The sequence below is a fragment of the Triticum urartu genome, chromosome 6 (assembly GCF_003073215.2).
Source record: "Triticum urartu cultivar G1812 chromosome 6, Tu2.1, whole genome shotgun sequence".
Taxonomy (NCBI): Eukaryota; Viridiplantae; Streptophyta; class Magnoliopsida; order Poales; family Poaceae; genus Triticum; species Triticum urartu.
Window position 1 is genome coordinate 334,205,652 of NC_053027.1, and position 22,684 is coordinate 334,228,335.

Here is a 22,684-nt window from a genome sequence, read left to right on the forward strand (position 1 = left end):
CTGGATGCCCGGTCGCACCCGCGCCACCTCCGGTGGGCGTGGGCACGAGCGCTACATCCTACGGCCCCGGTGGGATGCAACCCTACCATCCTCTAGGCAACACGTTGGGCGGCGCAACATGGAGCGTGGGGCACTACGGTGAGGTCTTTGAGGCGACGGCCTCGGAGGCCTACGTGCCCCACATGGTGGACTAGGAGTACATGCTGGAAGACGACCCTGGCTCATTCCACGAGCCGGGCTAGAAGTCGGCACCCTTCAGGAGCCCTCTAGAAGCCTCGCCATCGCGCCGGTGACAACAACTACAAGGTACCACTAATTCCTCAGGAGCAGGCTTATGCTAACCATAGTACCTAGGAGGATCAGGTCGCGGTAGTGGACGGTTGCCCCAGCTCATCGGCCTCCCTGCAACCAGGGGGCATGCTAGGGGCTGCAGGAGAGGGGCCGGGAGCAAGGCCCCTCCCCGCACCGCATTGAGCAAGGCGTCCCCCGTAGGTAGGCCCTCTGCCGGGCAGGTGCCCCAGAGCCTTCCCCTGGCAAAGGACCCGTGGTCGCCGAGGGTTCCGCTGGCGTCCCCTTTGCTGCTTGATGTTGTCCTGGTTTCCGGTCGCCCCCAATGGTGGTCGAGGGAGGCGCAAGGCGGGGGCCTCATCTGGCGGTATGAAGTAAGGCTAACGCCGGTGAAGGTCTCCGCTCGTGACACTCTCACGTAATAATGAGTGGGGCAGTACACGCCCCGGAGTCTCATAAGTGCCGCCCTCGGGCCTCGGGGGATCCCTCCCATGTCCTAGTGGCAGCACTTAGCTCCACGCTGGTGAGAAGACAAGAAGACTAGACTAGGCGCCGGACGCGGCCATTTTCTTTGGATCTCTTTTCTGTAACCCTGCCTTCCGGATTTGGATTTAAGTTGAAGTTGAATTTTCATTGATGCGCGCGGGCGGTGCCTTTTCTTGTTTGAGCGAATTCTTGGTATCTAGTTATTGCCTTAATTCGGAGTTCACGCGTGTTGCTTCCCCTCGTAGGCCCCTCGCGAGCGGGGCTAGGCCTGGCGCCAAGAGATCGTGGCGAGGTTTAGGGCGTGATTTGGTAGGGGGAGATCTTCGCGTGCACCCCATTGTTTGAACCTTAAGGGTTTTGCCAGAACCCGAGATCCAACATTTGTTTGCCATGATATGTTCCTGTAGTATGATGTTTGCTTGCTCTAAACATTGCTTCCTGATGTTGTTTATGCCATGTTAGTATTTTCACTAAGTCTGTGAAGCTGATATCTTTTGCACTTTTGCCATGCTTGTTTGAACCTGTTCTAGTGTGATTTAGCCGTAGCTCAGTGTTCATGTTTTGTCAAGCATCTCTTGTAAATCACTGTCATATGCTTTGTTGTTATGTTGGTGTGCATTAGCTTAGTTTCTCGTTGCAATCTAAGTGGCATCATGCTATTAATCGCACATTTGCATCATTCTTGTTTTGCTTGCCATTTGCAAAACGTGCATCCGTTTCCGGTGATCTTTATATGGTTTTCAACCGAAATCACCTCATCTTTCCAGCGGCATACTTGGTTTGCCAAGTTGATGCCTTGATAAGTCTTTCCCTTCCGGAGAACGCATATGCATTGCACGTCATATCTTGCATTATGTTGTTTGTGCATTGCATCGTGATTGATTGTTGTTCCATTGCTTGTGTTCTTGCTTTGGGTAGAGCTGGGATATAAGTACGTGAACAAGGAACCTATCAGGTACGCTAACGAGGATCAAGCTTTCGACAACTCCGAGAACATTGCAGGCAAGATGACCCTACCCTTGATATCACTTCTATCTTTGCTTTGCTAGTTGTTTGCTCTATCGCTATGTTGCGCTACCTACCACTTGTTTATCATGCCTCCCATATTTCCATGTCAAGCCTCTAACCCACCTTCCTAGAAAACCGTTGTTTGGCTATGTTACCGCTTTTGCTCAACCCTCTTATAGCGTTGCTAGTTGCAGGTGAAGTTTGTTCCATGTTGGAACATGGATATGTTGGGATATCACAATATCTCTTATTTAATTTTAATGCATCTATATAATTGGTAAAGGGTGGAAGGCTCGGCCTTTTTCCTGGTGTTTTGTTCCACTCTTGCCGCCCTAGTTTCCTTCACACCGGTGTTATGTTCCTTGATTTTGTGTTCTTTACGCGGTTGGGGTCATGGGACCCCCTTGACAGTTTGCTTTGAATAAAACTCATCCAACAAGGACAAACTTTGGTTTTAAAATTCCATAAGCCTTTTACCTTTGGTTTTTAGCCCTTTGCAGCGCCACCTTGGGGAAACTTGAGGGCTGGTTTTAGTTGTATGAATTGCTCATCCTGTGTGCCCTGAGAATGAGATATGTGTAGCTCCTATCGGGATTTGTCAGCATAGTCGGGTGGTCTTGCTGGTCTTGTCTTACCATTGTCGAAATTTCTAGTAACCGGGATTCCGAGACTGATTGGGTTTTTCAGGGAGAAGGAATATCCCTCGTTGACTGTGAGAGCTTGTGATGCGCTAAGTTCGGACACCCATGCAGGGTATAAACTTTCTAGAGCCGTGCCCGCGGTTATGTGGCAGATGGGATTTGTTAATATATGGTTGTAGAGAACTTGACACTTGACTTAATTAAAATGCATCAACCGCGTGTGTAGCCGTGATGGTCTCTTTTCGGCGGAGTCCGGGAAGTGAACACGGTCTTTTGTTATGCTTGAACGTAAGTAGTTTCAGGATCACTTCTTGATCACTTTTAGCTTATCGACCATGGCGTTGCTTCTCTTCTCGCTCTTATTTGATTATGATAGCCACCATATATTCTTACTGCTTGCTGCAGCTCCACCTCACTACCTTCTCCTACCTATAATCTTAAATAGTCTTGATCTCGCGGGTGTGAGATTGCTGAGTCCTCATGACTCACGGATACTTCCAAACAGTTGCAGGTGCTGAGGATACCAGTGCAGGTGATGCTACCAAACTCAAGTGGGAGTTCGACGAGGATCTGGGTCATTACTACGTTTCGTTTCCTGATGATCATTAGTGGAGCCCAGTTGGGACGATCGGGGATCTAGCATTTGGGGTTTATCTTCCTTTTTATTCGGTTTTGGCTGTAGTCTATCTTTGAGTGTATTTGGATGATGTATGAATTATTTATGTATTGTATGAAGTGGCGATTGTAAGCCAACTCTTTATCCCTTTCTTATATAGTACATGGGATTCTGTGAAGATTACCCCTCTTGCGACAAAACTACCATGCGGCTATGCCTCTAAGTCGTGCCCCGACATGTGGTAGATATAGCCGCACTATGGGTGTTACAGTTACATTACTCCCCACCAGACCAAACTAACTTCAGCTAAGAAGGACTGACATATCTCCATCTTTTTTGCTGTGATGCGCAAGTACAATGTTGTTCTAGGATTCTTTCCGGTGAGTTCCATTTTTTTAAAAGTGTGCTCCACATTGACCATGTAGGTGCCTGTTTAAAATGTCATTTCATATTACAGTTTTCTTTATACTAATCACTATTTTTGTATTTGTGCAAATAGGGGTGCTCAGCTTGATTTCAATGGGAACTGCACAAAATGTTCATGAATACATCAAATCATTCATTTCCACCACAAGAACGGAGGTGTTGATATGTTGAAGGCATTGCAACATATAAAGGCGAAATCATACAAGCTATGCGCGAATTTGGTTGATTTTGGTGGAACTACACAAAAAGAACAGCTGGTTTATTTAGCATGAGGTGCCATGTCAATGTCCGAACTGATGGCAAACCCTGCCCATTCCACAATCGTAGGCATGTGATACTTTGGAATGGGAAAACCTTGTCAAAGTTTGCCCATTGATGTGCGCAAAAACAACAAGCATTTCACATTTTGGAATGGGACAACCTTGTCAAATTTTGCTCATTGATGTTGGCAAGAAGACATGCGTTTGATATTTTCGAATGGGACGCCCAGCATCGATCGATTTTTCTTTATTCTTTAGTTTTGAAGTAAATATTGGCTCTGACATGTGAATCACTGAGATGCATAATCATCGACTATTTTGAATGTTTTCTATGAGTTGCCTGGCCTATGTGTTTGATTGCAATGTACAGGAACGCTAAAAAGCCGCTCAGACTCTTTGTACTCCCTCTATTCCTTTTTACTTCGCATGTTAGATTTCTTTCAAGTCAGTTGATTTTACATTGTGAATGTTCATACTTTTTTCTATAAGATTGGTCAAAGTAGAGATACTTTGACTGCAGAAAAAACTTGTATGCAGACTAAAAAGGACCGGAGGGAGTACATGTGAAACTGTTGCAAATGAGGTGATCACCTGGGGAATAATGCTAGTACATATTCATTTGCATGTTCATCCAATGCTACTGATACAAGAATTCAAACTAATTGAACTAAATTCATTACATTACATTTCATATGAACATGTCAGATTTCATTACATTTCATACATTCTTGAACTAGAAAGGGGTGCGCTGGAGGTATAATTAATTAACCGAAGCTACCAACCTATGTTCAGCTGAGCCGAACAGAAGCTTCTTCTCCAGCGGACCGAGCTTCAGTTACTTAACTACAAGTGCAGTTGTGTAACTGACATGTCAATTACACAAATGCACCTGCAGTTAGGTAACTGAAGCAGCGTCCTTCTCCAACACAGCTCTCCGACTCCACGTTGCCGCCAAGAAGCTAATCGTCCATCAATGGTCAACCCGCCTAGCTTGGCTTCAACCGGAGGATAGCAGCGGTGGACTTACTTGGACCCGAGCGGTGGCGACCTACAGTGTTCTACTCTTCCTTGTTTTCTGTGTGGCACGGCCTCGTTGGCAACGGCGCGGGACCTCCATGGAGCCGGCGATGTCCTCTATCTCGTTGCTGGCATGGTGGCGCCTTGCCAAAGCGGGGGAAATCCTCCCCCTCGTTGCTGGCAGGGTGGGGCCTTGCTTGAGCCGGTGATGTCCTCTGCCTCGTTCTTGGCGCGGCGGGGCCTCGGTGGAGTAGGGCCTCGCCAAAGCAGGCGAGGTCCTCCGCCTAGGTGCCTGCGGAGCCGACGATGTCCTCTGCCTCGTTGTTGGCCCGGCGGGACCTCGGCGGAGAAGGGCCTCGCCGAAGCCGGCGAAATCCTTCGCCTCGGTGCCGGCGGGGCAGGGCATTGGTGGAGCAGGCGGCGTCCTCTGCCTCGTTGTGGGCGCCGTGGGGCCTCGGCGGAGCACGACCTCATCGATGCCAGCGGAGCGGGGACTCGTCGGAGCCGGCATTATCCTCTGCCTCGTCCTCGGTCTCGCCAAACAGCGCGTCGCCCGGTTCATTACCCTCTTTGTAGGCGGCCACATCCTCCGCAACCAGCATGCGGTACCGCCACTGCTCGAGACGGACCTCGCGGGCGGAGCGGTACAAGTCGAGCAGCGCCTCGTGTTCCGCCCGCTCCGCGGTGATCTGCTCCTCCGCCTATAGGTTCTCCTGGAGGAGATGGTGGTTGTAGGCGGCATCGACCTAGGCCTCCCAGAACTGCTCCTCACGCTTCTGCCTCCCCGTGTCCATCTATTGGGCAAGGGCCTCGCTGATGGTCATGGTGCAAAGCACCAACGAGAATGGCGCGGAGGACGGGGTTGGCGCCAGATCGTCAACTACCATGTTCTCCATTGGGACGTCGTCGTCCTCTGGATGCCTACTGGCTTGGTCCGTCGTCCGCCCGTCCCGAAGAGCGCTGGAGCACGAGGAAGCCATGGTGGGCAGTAGTGGGGTGGACATGAAAAAGGGAACGGAGGCAGATGACTGCGGCTATGGACGGCGCAGGAGTTTACATAGAAAATGGTGGGCGACGGAGGGACGGACGTGTGGCGCCGAAGTAGCCGCCTCAGCAACCGTGCATCATTAATGTGGGCGGCAAACGGACGGATGGACGACACTTGTGTCATTTGAAGGCAGAGCAATCGCCTGCACCGGGAAGCAGGGCAGGCCGCGCTGACCGTTTCGGGCAGAAAGCGCGCGCGGTCGAGGGAGGTGGTTTGGGTGGTGCAGGGCAGTCAGACTCATGCTTGGCAGCGTGTCGGTCTAGCAGCCGTACATGCTGGCTCCCCAGCGAGCTCACCGAGCTAAGCGACGACAATCAGACAATGGATGTTGCTTCCGACCAGGAGCTGACGCCACTTTTCAAGCCGGTTCATGCCGTGTTCACCATAGAGCAGGTGCGGCCGCACTTCAATGCCCTAATGGTGGAAGAGCTACCAGCACAGGAGGACCTATGCTGCAACCTCCGTCAACTTAATGAGCACCGATGAATAAGCGAACGACAATGCCGTCGCGGACATGTGGCCCTACGATCCTGGCTTCCCGAATGAGCAGCGGGCATTGTATCAGACCATCCATAGGGCCCGCGAGTTCCTCTCCATCGTCCTTCGAGTTGTTGCGCTCACCGTGGCGCCGCCGTCTCACGTTGTCAACATGGTCAACGGACATGACGAATGAGGAGATGACTTTACTTGGAGAGGATGACAGTGAGGACCCACTGGGGCCATAGCCGCATGTATGCAAGTGCCTCCTTATTATATACAACTATAATTTTTTTGCTTCCTCTTGGTTTCCTGACATCGCGGTCCCACACCATTGTCAACCTATGTAGTCAATAAATAAGAGAATTGCACAAGGAGCAGCCGACAGCTGCGACTAAGCAACTCGAGCAGTATTTGTGTTTTTGAGGTGTGAGGACTTTAGAGTTATTCTTGAGTGATGTTTTCATTGTTGTTCATAGGAGAGCAGGGTATTAAGTGGGTGGGCTGTGGCCCATCTAGCCCACGCCAGATATCCAGGCAAGATATTAATTTTTTTCAAGATGAAAATGGCTAGCCCAGCTATACATTTTTTTGAGGAATAACCAGTCAAGGTCAACTTGTTATTCTCCACCCCGCTGGGCTGCAAATCTTTCCTAGGAGGGATGCATTACTTTTAATAAGAAAATGGGCTTTAAGAAATAATAAATTGGATGTAATTATAAAAACTGGGCAGTAACTATAAAAATATGCGCCAAACACATAATTAGTTTATAAAATATTATTTTTGGATTTCGAATATTTTAATTTCATTAGTTGTGTCGCACACAATATTTTGTTGGATTTTACGTAATAAAAATTTATATTGAAATTTTATTTAATCTAACTAGAAATTTTATTGAATTCTGTTCTGAGCGGTTGGTTGAAATTCTTAATCCTTGTCGTAGCTAGAAAATGGGTTGTACTTTTAACAAACTGTAAATGGGTTGTAGTAAATTCCATTAGAATTCAAAAATGGGTTGTACATTCTCTGCCACACACTTGTGGGCCTACTAAGTTGATGCGTCCCCTCAAAAAAAGTAAGTTGACGCGTATGCAAGGCTTTGTCAACTTATAGTAAACATACGGTTCTAGCAGAAGTGGCCATTGGTTGTCCATCCAACGGATGTTGTGCTTCTTCTTCAATCTCGGATATTCTAGACTAAGCCGCCCAAAAAATGATTCCTCCCCCTGACATCTGGGGTGCACCATTTCGGAGCCTGGCCTATGAGCCTACTAAGTTGACATGTACCAAAGGCTTTGTCAACTTAGTCAATATAAATGATTCTTGCTGCAGTGACCATACGATGTCCATCCAACGGTCGTCGTGCTTCTTCATCCTCTGGTCTTCTTGCTCCAGCCGCCCAAGCCAGCGTCGGCCGTGCCACCTTCTCCTCCCTCCCGTGTTCGGCTGTGCTGCCACTGCTAGCCATGCCATCCCTCTATACTCACCAACATCTCCTGTTATTCTCATGCGACGGCAGCCTCACACTGCAGCCAAAGCAGTCAACCCACATAGTCCCCTTCACGTGGGTATCCACTGCCGCGTCTTCCCCGGCTCTGCATCGTACCCTTCATAGGCCTCACCAATCGTCCACCGCCCTGGTGCTCTCGGCGCGGCGTGGTGAATATGGTCAAGGGACGACTTCCATCGGAAGAGTAATGTACGTGGAGAGGCTGACAGCTGGGTCCATGGCAGCAGCAAGGAAGTGCCTCCTTATTACATGCAAAATAATTATTCGTCCACGTGACAGAAGGGTCCCACCGGATGGTCCATCGTATTTCTTGAAAAAATGTTTCCCCCCTGACTGCTGGGACCCAGCAGATACATCTTCGCACGGAAGGAAGTGCCTGATAGTCAGGACCCACCTGGTCGAAGCATACGTAGCGTTGTCATTCTGGTAGCGAACATGTACGTACATACTGGTCGATCGGTCTGTCTACAGGCTACAGCGATGAACCGTGGCCATGTAAGGAAGGGCATGTGTCGTAGTATAGGCGCGCAAATGTCGTAGTAGAGGCACGCACGTAGCATGTACACATACGTACAACGTCCAGGCTGCAAGAAAGGAAATACGGCCATATACGTACATACGGGCGGGGTCTCGAACGCCTACTCACAAATACGTACGGTTAGGGCTCGTGTACATGGCTGGGTCTGAACGGAGACTCCGTCGTCGTCATGTTCATGGGGAGGCAACAGAATGCGTCGTGTTCATCAGGAGGCAACAGAATACGTCGTGTTCATCGGGAGCCAACCGGCTTGGACGGAACAGCCGATCGAAACGAGGCCTGTCATTCCACAAAACGGAGGAAACGACCTTGTGTTCAACCGTCCATGGTCGAAACAGGATCATGTTCATTGGGAGGGGTCTGGCATATCGCAAAACAGAGGAAACGGACTTCTCTTGGACCTCCTATGGTCGAAACGAGGTCCTGTTGATCGGGAGGGATGTGCCGTACCATAAAACGCAGGAAACGGACTTGTGTTGGAGCGCTACGGTCGAAATGGGGGTCATGTTCATCAGGACGGGTGCGGCGTACCGCAAAACGGGACTCAACGGGATACTGGTCATCTCCACCATCGACCTCCTCCAGCCTCCACGGGCTACTGTTCATCCCCCATCGACATCCTCCAGCCTTCACCTGCGACTGTTCATCCACGGGCTCCTGTTCATCCAGCCTCCACCGCTCCTCCACCGGCTACTGTTCAACCAGCCCTCTCCACAGGGTCCTGTTCAACCACTCCTCCATGGGCTACTGTTCATCCAACCCTTCACCGGCTACTGTTCAACCAGCCCTCCACGGGGTCTTGTTCATCTAGCCCTCCACGGGGTCCTGTTCATCCACCCCCAACCGACTCGATCGGGGTCCTATTCATCCAGCGACTACGCCCTCTACTACTGCGGGGTCCTGTTCATCCAACCCCCACCAGGAACTGTTCATCCAAAACCCCCAACAATGCTCACTGTTGATCCAGAGGCAGCATCGATCAGCTTCAGTTAGCGGCAGCAGTGAAGGAATCACTCGATCGGGTTCAGTTAACAATCATCGATCGATCGCTCGGTTTCAGTAAGGTGTAGCCTGCAGTGCAATCACTTAGGTTCAGTAGGCGAATGCCTCACTTGGGTTCAGTTAGATCCCAATGCCTCACACCCACGCATGTACGTGTATGAGAGAAACGCGCATCGCTTGGCCCCCGACCACCCACCGTAACAGGGAACTCCCCGATATTTTCCTCGTCCTTGCTTCTACCATGGTTTTTCCGTCATGGACGGCCCAAAGAATGTCATGCAGATCCGTCTCTGACCCGCCCAGGACGAAATGCCCATTTTCTGTCATGATTTTTTGTCATAGAAGTAGGAGCCCACCACATCTATGACAATACTGTGTTGTGTCACAATTATCATCATAGAAGTGTCATAAGCATGACAGAAAAAAATTCATTCGGCCCAAAATATCACGGATGTGTCTTTTTTTTGGAGGAGGGCTGCCTCCTGTACCAATGCTCGAACAAGGAGAACTTCATGAGGCAAATGCCCCTTTTTGATGAGTGGGCGCTTTGCCCGTTAGGCCGTGAAGGACCTCGCGAGAACCCCATCTTTGTGGCCCATGCTCGTCGACCCCGTGGCACGCGCCTCGGATGTGGATGCAGGGGGTGAACACCACAGGGTTCATCTGGGACGAGTGTTGGGGAGCGGGTGTTGCTAGGTTCTCCCGAGGCAGCCACTCCTGAGGTTCTGGCGAGCGCCCCTGAAGGGGCCCTTGGAGGTCTGGCGCGGCCTGACGCTCCTGAGGCGATTGCCACCGAAGCTCGAGCGAGTAGTCATGAGGTGATGGCTGATGGGCAGGCGCAGCCTGGTGCTCTTGAGGCTGCTGCGCAAGAAGCCTCGTTGAGTGCCCTAGCTACTGATGGTCATGCCCCGAGCCTTGGCCAACTTCGTTTGGACCTCGAAGGACTCTACCAGAGGTAAGGGCCTCCAAGCTGCAGTGGTCTCGCCTACCGGGCACTGAAGTAGAGGAAGTACATAGCTGTAGATGAGTAAGTACCTTATCTTTGTGATCTTTCACGTGTCGCGTCCTTCCCTGACAATGGCTCCTCAGGGTCCCCCAGGCTGTGGCGGCGAGGTCTCCCCGGAAGCGACCTCCACAAGTCCTCGGCTCGCTCTTAGTTTCGAGTCCTCCGCACTAGACTCCCGCATGAGGAACAGGGCCGTTCTAAGTGGCGGACGTGCCGACGGGGGGCCGTGAGCCTGTGTTTCCAGCATCCTTCATTTGTGGCCCGACCTGGGGTGTAGAAGGCGTGCCAAGGGATGCTCCATTGGTCGTGGCCGGTGGCTGGGTGGTCCCAGAATCAGCTTTGTCTTCGAGCAGCGAGTCCGTGCCACCCAGCACCTTCGCCGAGGCCAAGAGAGCGGCAGGGAAGGCGCCGGCCTCCAGTCCCCTGCCAAGAGCAGGCGAGCCACTCTGAGCCCCTCCGGCAGCCCCCGGCGCAAAGGAGTGGGGCTCCCCAGCTGTGGGTGCAGGTCTCGAGGTTGTGCCGCTAGAGACACCACTCTCCTGAGGCACTAGGTGGAGTAATTGCTTCTTCTTCTTGTGGATGGCCTCAGGAGGGTACGTGGTGCGCTCGTTGTCGGTGTCAAAACCGGTGGATCTCGGGTAGGGGGTCCCGAACTGTGCGTCAAGGCCGGATGGTAACAGGAGGCAGGGAACACTTTGTTTTACCCAGGTTCGGGCCCTCTCGATGGAGGTAATACCCTACTCCTTCTTGATTAATATTGATGATATGGGTAGTACAAGAGTAGATCTACCACGAGATCAAGGAGGCTAAACCCTAGAAGCTAGCCTATGGTATGATTGTTGTATACGGAGTTGATTGCCTACGGACTACAACCCTCCGGTTTGTATAGACACCGGATAGGGTTAGGGTTACATAGAGTCGGTTACAATGGTAGGAGATCTTGAATATCGCATCGCCAAGCTTGCCTTCCACGCTAAGGAAAGTCCCATCCGGACACGGGACGAAGTCTTCAGTCTTGTATCTTCATAGTCCAGGAGTCCGGCTGAAGGTATAGTCCGGCTACCCGAACACCCCCTAATCCAAGACTCCCTCAGTAGCCCCTGAACTAGGCTTCCATGACGACGAGTCCGGCGCGCAAATTGTCTTCGGCAATGCAAGGCGGGTTCCTCCTCCAAGTCCTTCGTAAAGATTGTAAACACCAAGAGTAGTGTCCGGTTCTGCAAAATAAGCTTCCAAATATTGCCATAGAGAGAATAATATTAACACAAATCAAATCTGCTAACGTATTCCGCAGTGCGCTATCGCACTACGGCCAAGTCCTTTACTCGAATCATTTTTACTTTTCCACCTCAGCATGTTTTGCGAGGCGGTTTCCTTGGCACGTCTTGTCAAAGCAGAGATCATGTGCCCTTTTTACGGGATTCTCATCAATACGGACGTGGGTAACCCTAACCGCGCCATTTACCACGGCGCCTGGGAGGCAAGCGAGTTTTATTAGGCAGGTGGGGACGCATAACCGCATCCGCCCATATAAGGGGATAAGGATCCACCTTTTTCCTACGCCTTCTTCCTCCTTTCTCTATCCATCTCCTGCGCACTCGAGCTTCAGCGCCCAAGCCCGCACTTCCCACCTCAACCTTCTCTAGCGATGTCCGGAGCGGGAGGCAACTGGAAGGTCTCCTCCGTCACGGAGGGCGACGTAAAAAAGCTTAGGAAGGCCGGATACTTGTCCAAAGACATCGCGCACCGTCTTCTCGAGAAGGGGCAGCTCCTCCCCACCCCAAGGCCCCATGAGAGGGTAGTATTTCTTCCCCACTTCCTCCGCGGACTGGGTTTTCCACATCACCCATTCGTCCGGGGGCTCATGTTCTACTATGGCCTGGATTTTCACGATCTGGCCCCGAACTTCATCCTCAACATCTCAGCGTTTATCATTGTGTGCGAGGCTTTCCTCCGCGTTCGCCCCCATTTCGGCCTCTGGCTCAAGACCTTCAACGTCAAGCCCAAGGTGGTGTGCGGCAACCAGGCGGAGTGCGGAGGCGCCATGGCGGGCAAGATTGCCAACATCCTGTTGTTTGAGGGCTCCTTCGTAGAGACCCAAAAGGGGTGGCAAGCCGGGTGGTTTTACATCACCGAGCCACGCGATCCGAAATGGATTACAGCCCCCGAGTTCCGATCCGGACCCCCCACGCGACTCATATCCTGGAAAGAGACGGGCCTATCGTGGGGTAACGAGGAAGAGGTGACCGGACTGAAGACATGCATCCAGTCCCTAGTAAACAAGTCAATCAGGCTTGTAAATGTAGTCCAGGTCATGCTCGTTCGCCGAATCCTCCCATGCCAACAACGGGACTTTACTCTGCGGGAGTTCGACCCGGCACAGCACCGAACCCTTAATAGGCTCTTCGACATGACGTATGAAGACGTCTGGAAGGCGCTAATCAAAGGTGCCAAGGCTCCCACATCCGCCTCCGAGGACCGCGGATACAGCTCGCAGCGTCACGCTAGCGAGGTAAGCTATTTTCACCTTTTACAGGATGTTCAGCTTTTTTTCATAGTTTAACTCTATGCAGGATCTAAACTCCCTTACCTTTGACAGGCTTGGCGGGCGGTATCCGGACCGATTAACTATCCGGCTCCGCTGCCCGAAGACCCAGCCCCAGCTCTACTAGTGAAGCTGCTGGCTCCGGCGCCTTATGTGGTGCCGGAAAAGAAGGCCAAGAAGAAGAAGACCACGGGGACTCGAAGGAGTACCCGCAACGTGGTGTTGTCATGCTCGTCATCCGACGAGTCCGAGACGCCCTCCTCCCGTGAAAATGAGGAGGAGGAAGAAGAAAACTCTCCCCTCCCAGCGGAGGGAGGAAAGAAAAGGAAGGCCGCCCCAAGGGGGAAGGCTGAAGGTTCCAAGAAGAGGAAAACTCCTCCGCCGGACTACGCCCCCGACGCTGATGAGGACGAAGAGGAGTGGCCGGACAGGGCCAGGCATCCGGCGAAATCGTAAGTGTTCGGATACCAGAGTAACTCATGATATTCCTTTTGTTGCATAGCTTTCCCTAATGTCGAATAAAATCATGCAGCCCGCCTCGGGCTGAACTCAACGAGTCGTCGAGCGGCTCCCTGGATTCATGGGACGTGAACTCAGTTCCGCCCGCTGTCTCCCCCCGCACCACGGACGACGCCGAAGTGGCGTTGCAACGAGCTCCGGGGCAGGAGGAGGTGGTCCTGGAGGAGCCGCAAGGCGACCTCCCAGACTCCAGGAGTAAAGGGGACAAGACCCCCTAGGGCTCCAAGTCCGGCTTTGAGCCGGACACCATGCCGGAATCTTCAACGATTCCGGACCGTGGCAGGCGAACTCCTCCCAAGAGGAGCAAGCCTTCTGAGCCGGCAGCCTCCGTCCAACCGGAGGTGCCGGACAATCTGCTGGAGGTGCTTGAAGGCGCCTCCATCGACGAGGAGCACCGTACTATTATGAGTACGGTGATCCAGAAGGTTCAGTCCGCCAAAAGCGGACTGAGTGAAGCTTGTGCTAGCCTCCTAACAGGCTTCGAGGTAAGTAAAAAATATGTAAAAATATTACCGCATAGACAGTAGGCCCTGATGCTCTGTTTGGCGTTCGGAAAGAAAAGCCGAATAGAGGATCTATTAAATTTCGCAGGAGTCTAACAATAGAGTCAATATGCGTATGTAGGCTTTGCTGCTATCCACTGCCGCACTGACTGCGGAGGTGGGTGTCCTGAAACAGGACCTCGGGCGGACCGAGCAAGAGCTCGGCCTTGCCAAGCGGCAGCTCGAGGAGAAAGAAGGTACGAAATACCTTCCAGAAAAAGGTGCCTATAGAGAGGCGTGATTGCAAAAAAAATAACAGGATTGTGCTGCTTATTGTAGGGGCCACGACTGAGGTGGCGACCCTCAAGCAGGCGCTATCTGAGGCCGAAAAGAAAACGGTCGCGGAGCGCACCGAGCGAGAGAAACTTGGGGCTCAGGTCGGCGAGGTGCAGCAAGAGCTTCAGGCTCTCATGAAAAAACATGAGAGTTTGGAGCTTGAGTTAAAGACCCAAGCGTCCGAGCTCGCGACGGCCCTTGAGACTGCCAAGTTTTCCAAGGCCGAAGCCCAAAAGGCCCTCCAAGAGTTGGAGGAGGTGAAAAAAATAGCAGCGGGTAAGGCATTCTTCATGCAAAGCAGAAATATAAAAGTAAACTACTTGTTACTTACCCGAATCCGGAGCTCTCCAGGGGCATTCACAGATCTTCCCCGCAGCGTATCCGACGCCGCCGCATTCTACCGAGCTGAAGAGGGCAGCTCGACGAAGAAGGTGTTCTGGTCTCAGTATGCTGAGGCCGGACACCCTGTGCCCTTGAGCCACCAGCTGAAACAGCTGCTCGAGCTACACAAGGCGGCCGAACAGGCCATGAAGGGCTTCATAGTTCGGCTGTGGCCCGGAGAGGCCCTGCCTGGGAGCTACTTCGGGCTAGTGCGGCGGCTGGTGGAGGCCTGTCCAAGGCTCGAGGTCATGAAGCGCTCCGTCTGCATCGAAGGTGCCCGTAGGGCCCTTGCCCGTGCAAAGGTGCACTGGGGTAAGCTGGACAGTGAGAAGCTTGTTAGGGACGGGCCGCCGCTGGGGAAGGAGCATCTCAAGCCCGAGAACTACTATAAGGATGTTCTTGCGGGTGCCCGCCTTGTAGCGGATGAGTGTACCAAGGATGTAATTTTTGAATGAACTCGCTCAATTTTATCCTGTGCGCTGAAAACTTGTTCATATGCGCTAAGCAATGCTTACTAAATTTAAAATATTACTTTCTATGCGGCCGTTTATCAAAAATTGAGAGATGGCCAGTCGTCGGCTTCTGCCCCCATGCCACTAGTGCTGGGTGTTCGGTGATAAACCTGTGCGCTCTTTTTCCCATGTTTGGGTCCTTCGAGGGAGGCGCTCAGCACGACGAACCAGGCAATCAGACTATAATGCTTGAACACTCTCACTTAGCCATAGAACTTTATAATTTTAAATTTCGGCGAAGCCCCTAGTTTGGAAGACCGAGTTCCGGGCGCTATCCACGCCTTTGCTGGGGTTATCCAGCTCCTCGCTCGAAGCGGCATAAGTCTTTAGGGACTCGAAAAACCTCTCGAACAGCGACCGGTCTCTCGCCTCATCATGACAGTCAGTTTTAGCTTTCTCCACTGAGGTGCTTAACCCAGCTCAACCGGGGCACAATCGCAGTGGTTCTCCTAGTGCTACCTTAGCCGATATAGCGGAACGTAAGGCACCAAAATATAGGAGCCGGGCAAACCCAAGTATTGACCCGAAATCATGATTCGGAGCCGATGCATATAGTACTATAAGTTCGGGGTGCTGCACTTGTGAAAGTGTACGGGCTTCTCACACCATATTAAAGGGTACTGAAGCCCCTGGCGTACTTGCCGTACCATAGTGTACGGGTGCAACATGTCATTAATGAACATATATAAAAGAGAGTAATGCAAAAAATAGACAAAAAGCTAAGCATTGTTTATAGAGAGGATATTTATCAAAGCCAAACGATACAAATAGTGCAGTAAGCAGAAGATATTTGACTGTTCAGTATGTCCTGACCAGGGGCAGGCCGCGGAATTGTATTTAAAACAGGTATAGCGCTCGTAACAGAGACCACCTGGGATTCCATAATGCGGCATGGCTTGTCTGCCTCCCTGAATCTTGCATCGTTTGTGCGGCAGTCGAATTGCCGAACAGGTCGTCCGAAGTATGGAGTCCTGAATGTAAGAAAAATTTAAAAAAGAATCCGACAGCCCCTAGTACGTTTTAAGACGTATTTTGGGTGTGCCGTTATTGTGCCCCTTCCCCTGTGCCCATGGTATTTCCAGGGCGTAGTTATGTACGCGAGGTACTGGTTTCGCTATATTGCGAAAGCTGGGGTTGGGGCCGCATTGCTACGCTTGCTCAGAGCGTGCCAGGCGGTCCTGCTGTGGATTACTCTGGGCGCGCTCGGCAGTGTCTGGCTTTTTAATGGCCGGACTGGAGAATTGCCTGAGAAGGCTACTTTGTACCTCCGCTGCGAGAGTCGCTGTATGCTCCTTCGTACGGAGGGAGCGTTCGGTGTTTCCGTTGACCATAATTACTCCTCGAGGGCCTGGCATCTTGAGCTTGAGATATGCGTAGTGCGGCACTACATTGAACTTTGCGAATGCGGTTCGTCCGAGCAGGGCATGATAGCCACTGCGAAATGGGACTATGTCGAAGATTAACTCTTCACTTTGGAAATTGTCCGGGGATCCGAAGACCACTTCAAGTGTTACTGAGCCTGTACAGTTGGCTTCTACACCTGGTATGACGCCTTTAAAGGTCGTTCTTGTGGGCTTAATCCTTGAGGGATCTATGCTCATTTTCTGCACTGTATCCTGATAAAGCAGGTTCAGGCTACTGCTGCCGTCCATGAGGACTCTTGTGAGGTGAAATCCGTCGATGATTGGGTCGAGAACCAATGCGGCGAAGCCGCCATGACGGAAGCTAGTGGGATGGTCCCTTCGATCAAAAGTGATCGGGCAGGAGGACCATGGGTTGAACTTTGGGGCGACTGGCTCTATCGCGTATACGTCCCGTAGCACACGCTTCCGCTCCCGCTTGGGAATGTGGGTTGCGTATATCATGTTCACCGTCCGCACTTGTGGGGGAAAGCCCTTCTGTCCATTGTTGTTCGGCGGCTTGGGCTCCTCGTCGTCGCTGTGCAGCCCCTTGTCTCTGTTTTCGGCCCTTAACTTGCCTGCCTGCTTGAACACCCAACAATCCCTGTTAGTGTGAATGGTTGGCCTTTCGGGGGTGCCATGTATCTGGCACAAGCGATCGAGTATTCGGTCCAAACTGGATGGGCCCTGAGTATTCTTTTTGAATGGCTTTTTCCACTGACCAGATTTATAGCCTTTGAATCCAGCATTGGCTGTCGTGTCTTCATTGTTGTCTTTGTTGACACGGCGTTTTTGCTTATTCTGACATGTCCTGCCACTTTTGTCCTTGGTGTCCGAATTACCAGGGTTCTTTGATAAGTTGTTACTGCGAGCTAGCCAGCTGTCTTCTCCCGCGCAAAAGCGGGTCGTGAGTGTCGTGAGGGCTGCCATGGATTTCGGCTTTTCCTGTCCAAGGTGCCCGGCAAGCCACTCGTCGCGGATGTTATGCTTGAAGGCTGCTAGGGCCTCTGCGTCCGGACAATCGACTATCTGGTTTTTCTTTGTTAGGAACCGTGTCCAGAATTGTCTGGCCGATTCCTCTGGCTGCTGAATTATGTGGCTTAAGTCGTCGGCATCCGGCGGTCGCACATAAGTGCCCTGGAAGTTGTCGAGGAATGCGGCTTCCAGGTCCTCCCAAGAACCGATTGAGTCTACTGGCAAGCTGTTAAGCCAATGCCGGGCCGGTCCTTTAAGTTTGAGCGGGAGGTATTTGATGGCGTGTAGATCATCGCCGCATGCCATGTGGATGTGAAGGAGATAATCCTCGATCCATACCGCCGGGTCTGTTGTGCCATCGTATGATTCGATGTTTACGGGTTTGAAGCCCTCTGGGATTTTATGATCCATTACTTCATTCATGAAGCATAGCAGGTGTGCGGCGCCTCTGTACTGGGCTATATCACGACGCAGCTCGGAAGAGCTATGTCTGTTGTGTTCGGCCCGGCCGGGTTTGTTGTATCCGGAGTGAAGATCATTGTCACATGCCGTAGGGCGCCTGCGCGATCCGTAGATCAATCTTGTTTGTCTTGCCTTATCCTCCAGTATGTCTCGCAGGTCGGGCGCATTTTCCCGTGCCTTAGTTGAGCGCCGTCGGGGCATGGCTTGGGTGGAGGGCCGACAGGCCTCTCTGTCGCGACTGCGAGTTGGCTGGTCTGCCATGTCATGCGCTGGTGATGTAGGTGCTTCCTCCTCTGATCGGGGTAGCGGCCTGCGCTTCGGATAACTCTTGGAGGGGCATTCGAGTTCATACTCTTCGGCCGCAAGGTCTTCAGTCCATCTGTCAGCTAGCAATTCTTGGGCAGCTCTAAGCTGTTGCTGCTTTTTCTTGGGGCTGCTTGCTGTGGCTAAAAGCCTGCGTTTAAAACGCTCTTGTTCGGCGGGGTCTGATGGTATGACGAATTCGTCATCATCGAGGCTAGCCTCGTCTTCGGAGGGAGGCGTATAGTTATCATCCTCGACCTCTCGGTCTGCCACTCTTTCATGAGGGCTGGTTTCTCCATCTTCCTGTGCCGAATTTTGCTGAGGTGGGTGTTCTTCGGCGCTATCCGGGGTAGTATTATCTCCCGTGCCGGAATCACCGTTTTTCTTTGGCAGGATTTAGAGCGGCGCCGCTGACGCCGGCGCTTTTGCTGTTTCTTGGGGGCATCATCCCCCACTGTTCCATCGCCATCTCCATCTTTTGGAGTATCTACCATATATATGTCATATGAAGAGGTGGCCTTCCAGCGCCCTACAGGTGCTGGTTCTTGTTCGTCTCCTGCATCGTCCTCTATGCCATCGATGTCTTCGGAGTCGAAGTCCAGCGTGTTGGTTAAGTCGTCGACAGTGGCTATGAAGTGGGTGGTGGGTGGGCTTTGAATTTCTTCGTCGTCCGTATCCCAACCTTGCTGACCCTAGTCCGGCCAGGGCTCTCCTGATAAAGAGAGAGACTTTAGAGAATTCAGGATGTCGCCGAAGGGCGAGTGCTGAAAGATGTCCGCGGCGATGAACTCCATGATCGGCGCCCAATCGGATTCGATCGGCAGGGGCGCGGGGGGCTCGGACCTCGGAGAGGAATCCGGCTCCTCGGAGTCACGGGCCATGCGGAGTGCGGGGCTGGAGTTCGGCTCAATCGCCTCTGAGATCGCAGCCCCTGAGGCAGCGTCCAACCGCTGATCCTCGATCGGTGCAGTAGGCTCCGAATCAATGGTCGGAACCAATGCGTGTGTGGCCTCCAAGGCGCTGTTCGGTGGCAAAGCTATATCATGCCCATCGAGACAGTGCGGCGCGCTTGGCTGTGGCTCGAATCCGTCGAAGATCAAGTCCCCGCGGATGTCAGCCGTGTAGTTTAGGCTTCCAGACCTGACCTGATGGCCAGGGGCGTAGCTTTCGATCTGCTCAAGGTGGCCAAGCGAATTGGCCCGTAGTGCGAAGCCGCCGAAGACGAAGATCTGTCCGGGGAGAAAAGTCACACCCTGGACTGCATCGTTGTTGATGATCGAAGGAGCCATCGGGCCTAAAAGCGACGACACAGAGGAACTCTCAATGAAAGCACCAATGTCGGTGTCAAAACCGGCGGATCTCGGGTAGGGGGTCCCGAACTGTGCGTCAGGGCCGGATGGTAACAGGAGGCAGGGAACACTTTGTTTTACCCAGGTTCGGGCCCTCTCGATGGAAGTAATACCCTACTCCTGCTTGATTAATATTGATGATATGGGTAGTACAAGAGTAGATCTACCACGAGATCAAGGAGGCTAAACCCTAGAAGCTAGCCTATGGTATGATTGTTGTATAAGGAGTTGATTGCCTACGGACTACAACCCTCCGATTTATATAGACACCGGATAGGGTTAGGGTTACACAGAGTCTATGTAACCCTAACCCTATCATTGTAACCGACTCTATGTAACCCTAACCCTATCTAGTGTCTATATAAACCGGAGGGTTGTAGTCCGTAGGCAATCAACTCCATACACAACAATCATACCATAGGCTAGCTTCTAGGGTTTAGCCTCCTTGATCTCGTGGTAGATCTACTCTTGTACTACCCATATCATCAATATTAATCAAGCAGGAGTAGGCTATTACCTCCATCGAGAGGGCCCGAACCTGGGTAAAAAAAAGTGTTCCCTACCTCTTGTTACCATCCGGCCTAGACGCACAGTTCGGGACCCCCTACTCGAGATCCGCCGGTTTTGACACCGACATTGGTGCTTTCATTGAGAGTTCCTCTGTGTCGTTGCCTTTAGGCCCGATGGCTCCTTTGATCATCAACAACGATGCGGTCCAGGGTGAGATTTTTCTCCCCGGAAAGATCTTCGTCTTGGGCAGCTTCGCACTGCGGGCCAATTCACTTGGCCACGTGGAGCAGATCGAAAGCTATGCCCCTGGCAATCAAGTCAGGTTTGGAAGCCTAAACTAGACGGTAGACATCCGCGGAGATTTGATCTTCGACGGAATCAAGCCACAGCCAAGCGCGCCGCACTGTCTCAGGGGGCATGATCTAGCTCTGCAGCCGAACAGTACCCTGGAGGCCACAAACGCACCGGCTCTGACCCTTAATTCGGAGCCAGCTGCGCCAATCGAGGGTGAGCGGTTGGACGTCACCTCGGGGGCTGTAATCTTAAAGGCGATCGAGCCAAACACCAGCCCCGCACTCTGTATGGCCCGTGACTCCAAGGAGCCAGATTCCTCTCCGAACTCCGAACCCCTCGCATCCCTGCCGATCGAACCCGATTGGGCGCCAATGATGGAGTTCACCGCCGCGGACATCTTTCAGCACTCGCCCTTTGGCGACACCCTGAATTCTCTAAAGTCTCTCTCTTTATCAGGAGAGCCCTGGCCGGATTAGGGTCAGCGAGGATGGGATACGGACGATGAAGAAATTCAAAGCCCACCAACCACCCACTTGGTAGCCACTGTCGACAATTTAAACGACGTGCTCAACTGCGACTCCGGAGACATTGACAGCATGGATGACGATGCAGGAGATACCGACGAACCAATGCCCATAGGGCATTGGACAGCCACCTCATCTCACGATGTGTACATGGTGGATACCCCTAAAGGAAGCGACAACGAGGAAAAAGGGGATGGGACGGGAGATTGACCCCCCGAAAAGCAATCAAAGCGTCAGCGTAAACACCGACCCAAGCCCCGCCTCGACAAAAACCCAGCCATAGAGCAGGACGAGCCGGTAGACGACGAGCAGGCCTTAGAGCAACCGTCCGAACAAGGAAACACGGATAGAGAAACCGAACATCCCTCCTCCAGCGAAAACGGCATTCCAGACGACCTCACGCCGAATAAACCTAGGGAGCAGAAGAATCTCCACGAGGGGCTCGTTGCAACTGCACGCAGCCTAAAAAAGCAGAAGCGGAAGCTAAAAACAGCGGAAGACGCACTCCGCATTAGATGGAGCAAAGTAATCAATACCACAGATAAGTACGGCGACAGTCACCGCACTAAAAGCTATCCGAAAAGAAAGCTACTGCCTGAATTCGACGAAGAGGCCCTAGAGCCCTCGCATTCAAAAAATGAAAAAGCCACACGGTCGGATAGACGACCCCACAAAGCGGCAAGCGACGCCGCACCTAAATCGGCATGCGACCCACTTAAGGATTCGCATCATGGCCCAGTCAGGTCTATTTATGGGCCAAGAAAGCAAGCTCTCGTAAGCAATGCCATGAAGCCATCATCAGAATCCGGCACACCCAAATACAGGGGCGCCGCACACCCCTATGTTTCACCGATGAGGTCCTGGACTATGAATTCCCAGAGGGATTCAAACCCGTAAACATAGAGGCATATGATGGAACAACAGACCCTGGAGTCTGGATCGAGGATTATATCCTCCACATACACATGGCTAGAGGAGATGATCTCCACGCCATAAAATATCTACCCCTTAAGCTTAAAGGGCCAGCCCGGCATTCGCTTAAAAGCCTTCCAGAAAACACAATTGGAAGCTGGGAAGAGCTCGAGGATGATTTCCGAGCAAACTTTCAAGGGACCTATGTCCGTCCCCCAGATGCAGACGATCTTAGTCACATAACTCAACAACCCAGAGAATCAGCTCGACAGTTCTGGAATAGATTCCTCACTAAAAAGAATCAGATAGTCGATTGTCCGGACGCCGAAGCCTTAGCAGCTTTTAGGCATAATGTCCGAGACGAATGGCTCGCCAGACACCTCGGCCAAGAAAAGCCAAGAACAATGGCCGCACTAACAAGCCTCATGACCCGCTTTTGTGCAGGGGAGGATAGCTGGTTGGCAAGGTGCAGCCCCAGCAACCCAAGTACATCCGAAACCAGGGATGAAGACGGAAAACCGCGACGCAACAAGGACCGTCGATGGACTAAGGACAATAGTCCGAAGAGCACGGCAGTCAATGCCGGATTCAAAGGCTCACGACAAAATCAGGAAAAATCGCCCCCCAGGATAACAGGGACGATCCATCCAACCTAAATAAAATCCTAGATAGGATATGTCAGATACACAGTACTCCCGGGACACCTGCTAACCATACCCACAGAGACTGTTGGGTTTTCAAACAATCCGGCAGACTCAATGCCGAACAGAAGGGGCTTGACACACCAAGCGAAGACGAGGACAAACCCCAAAAGTAGAGCACCATGAAACAAAAGAACTTCCCACAAGAAGTAAAA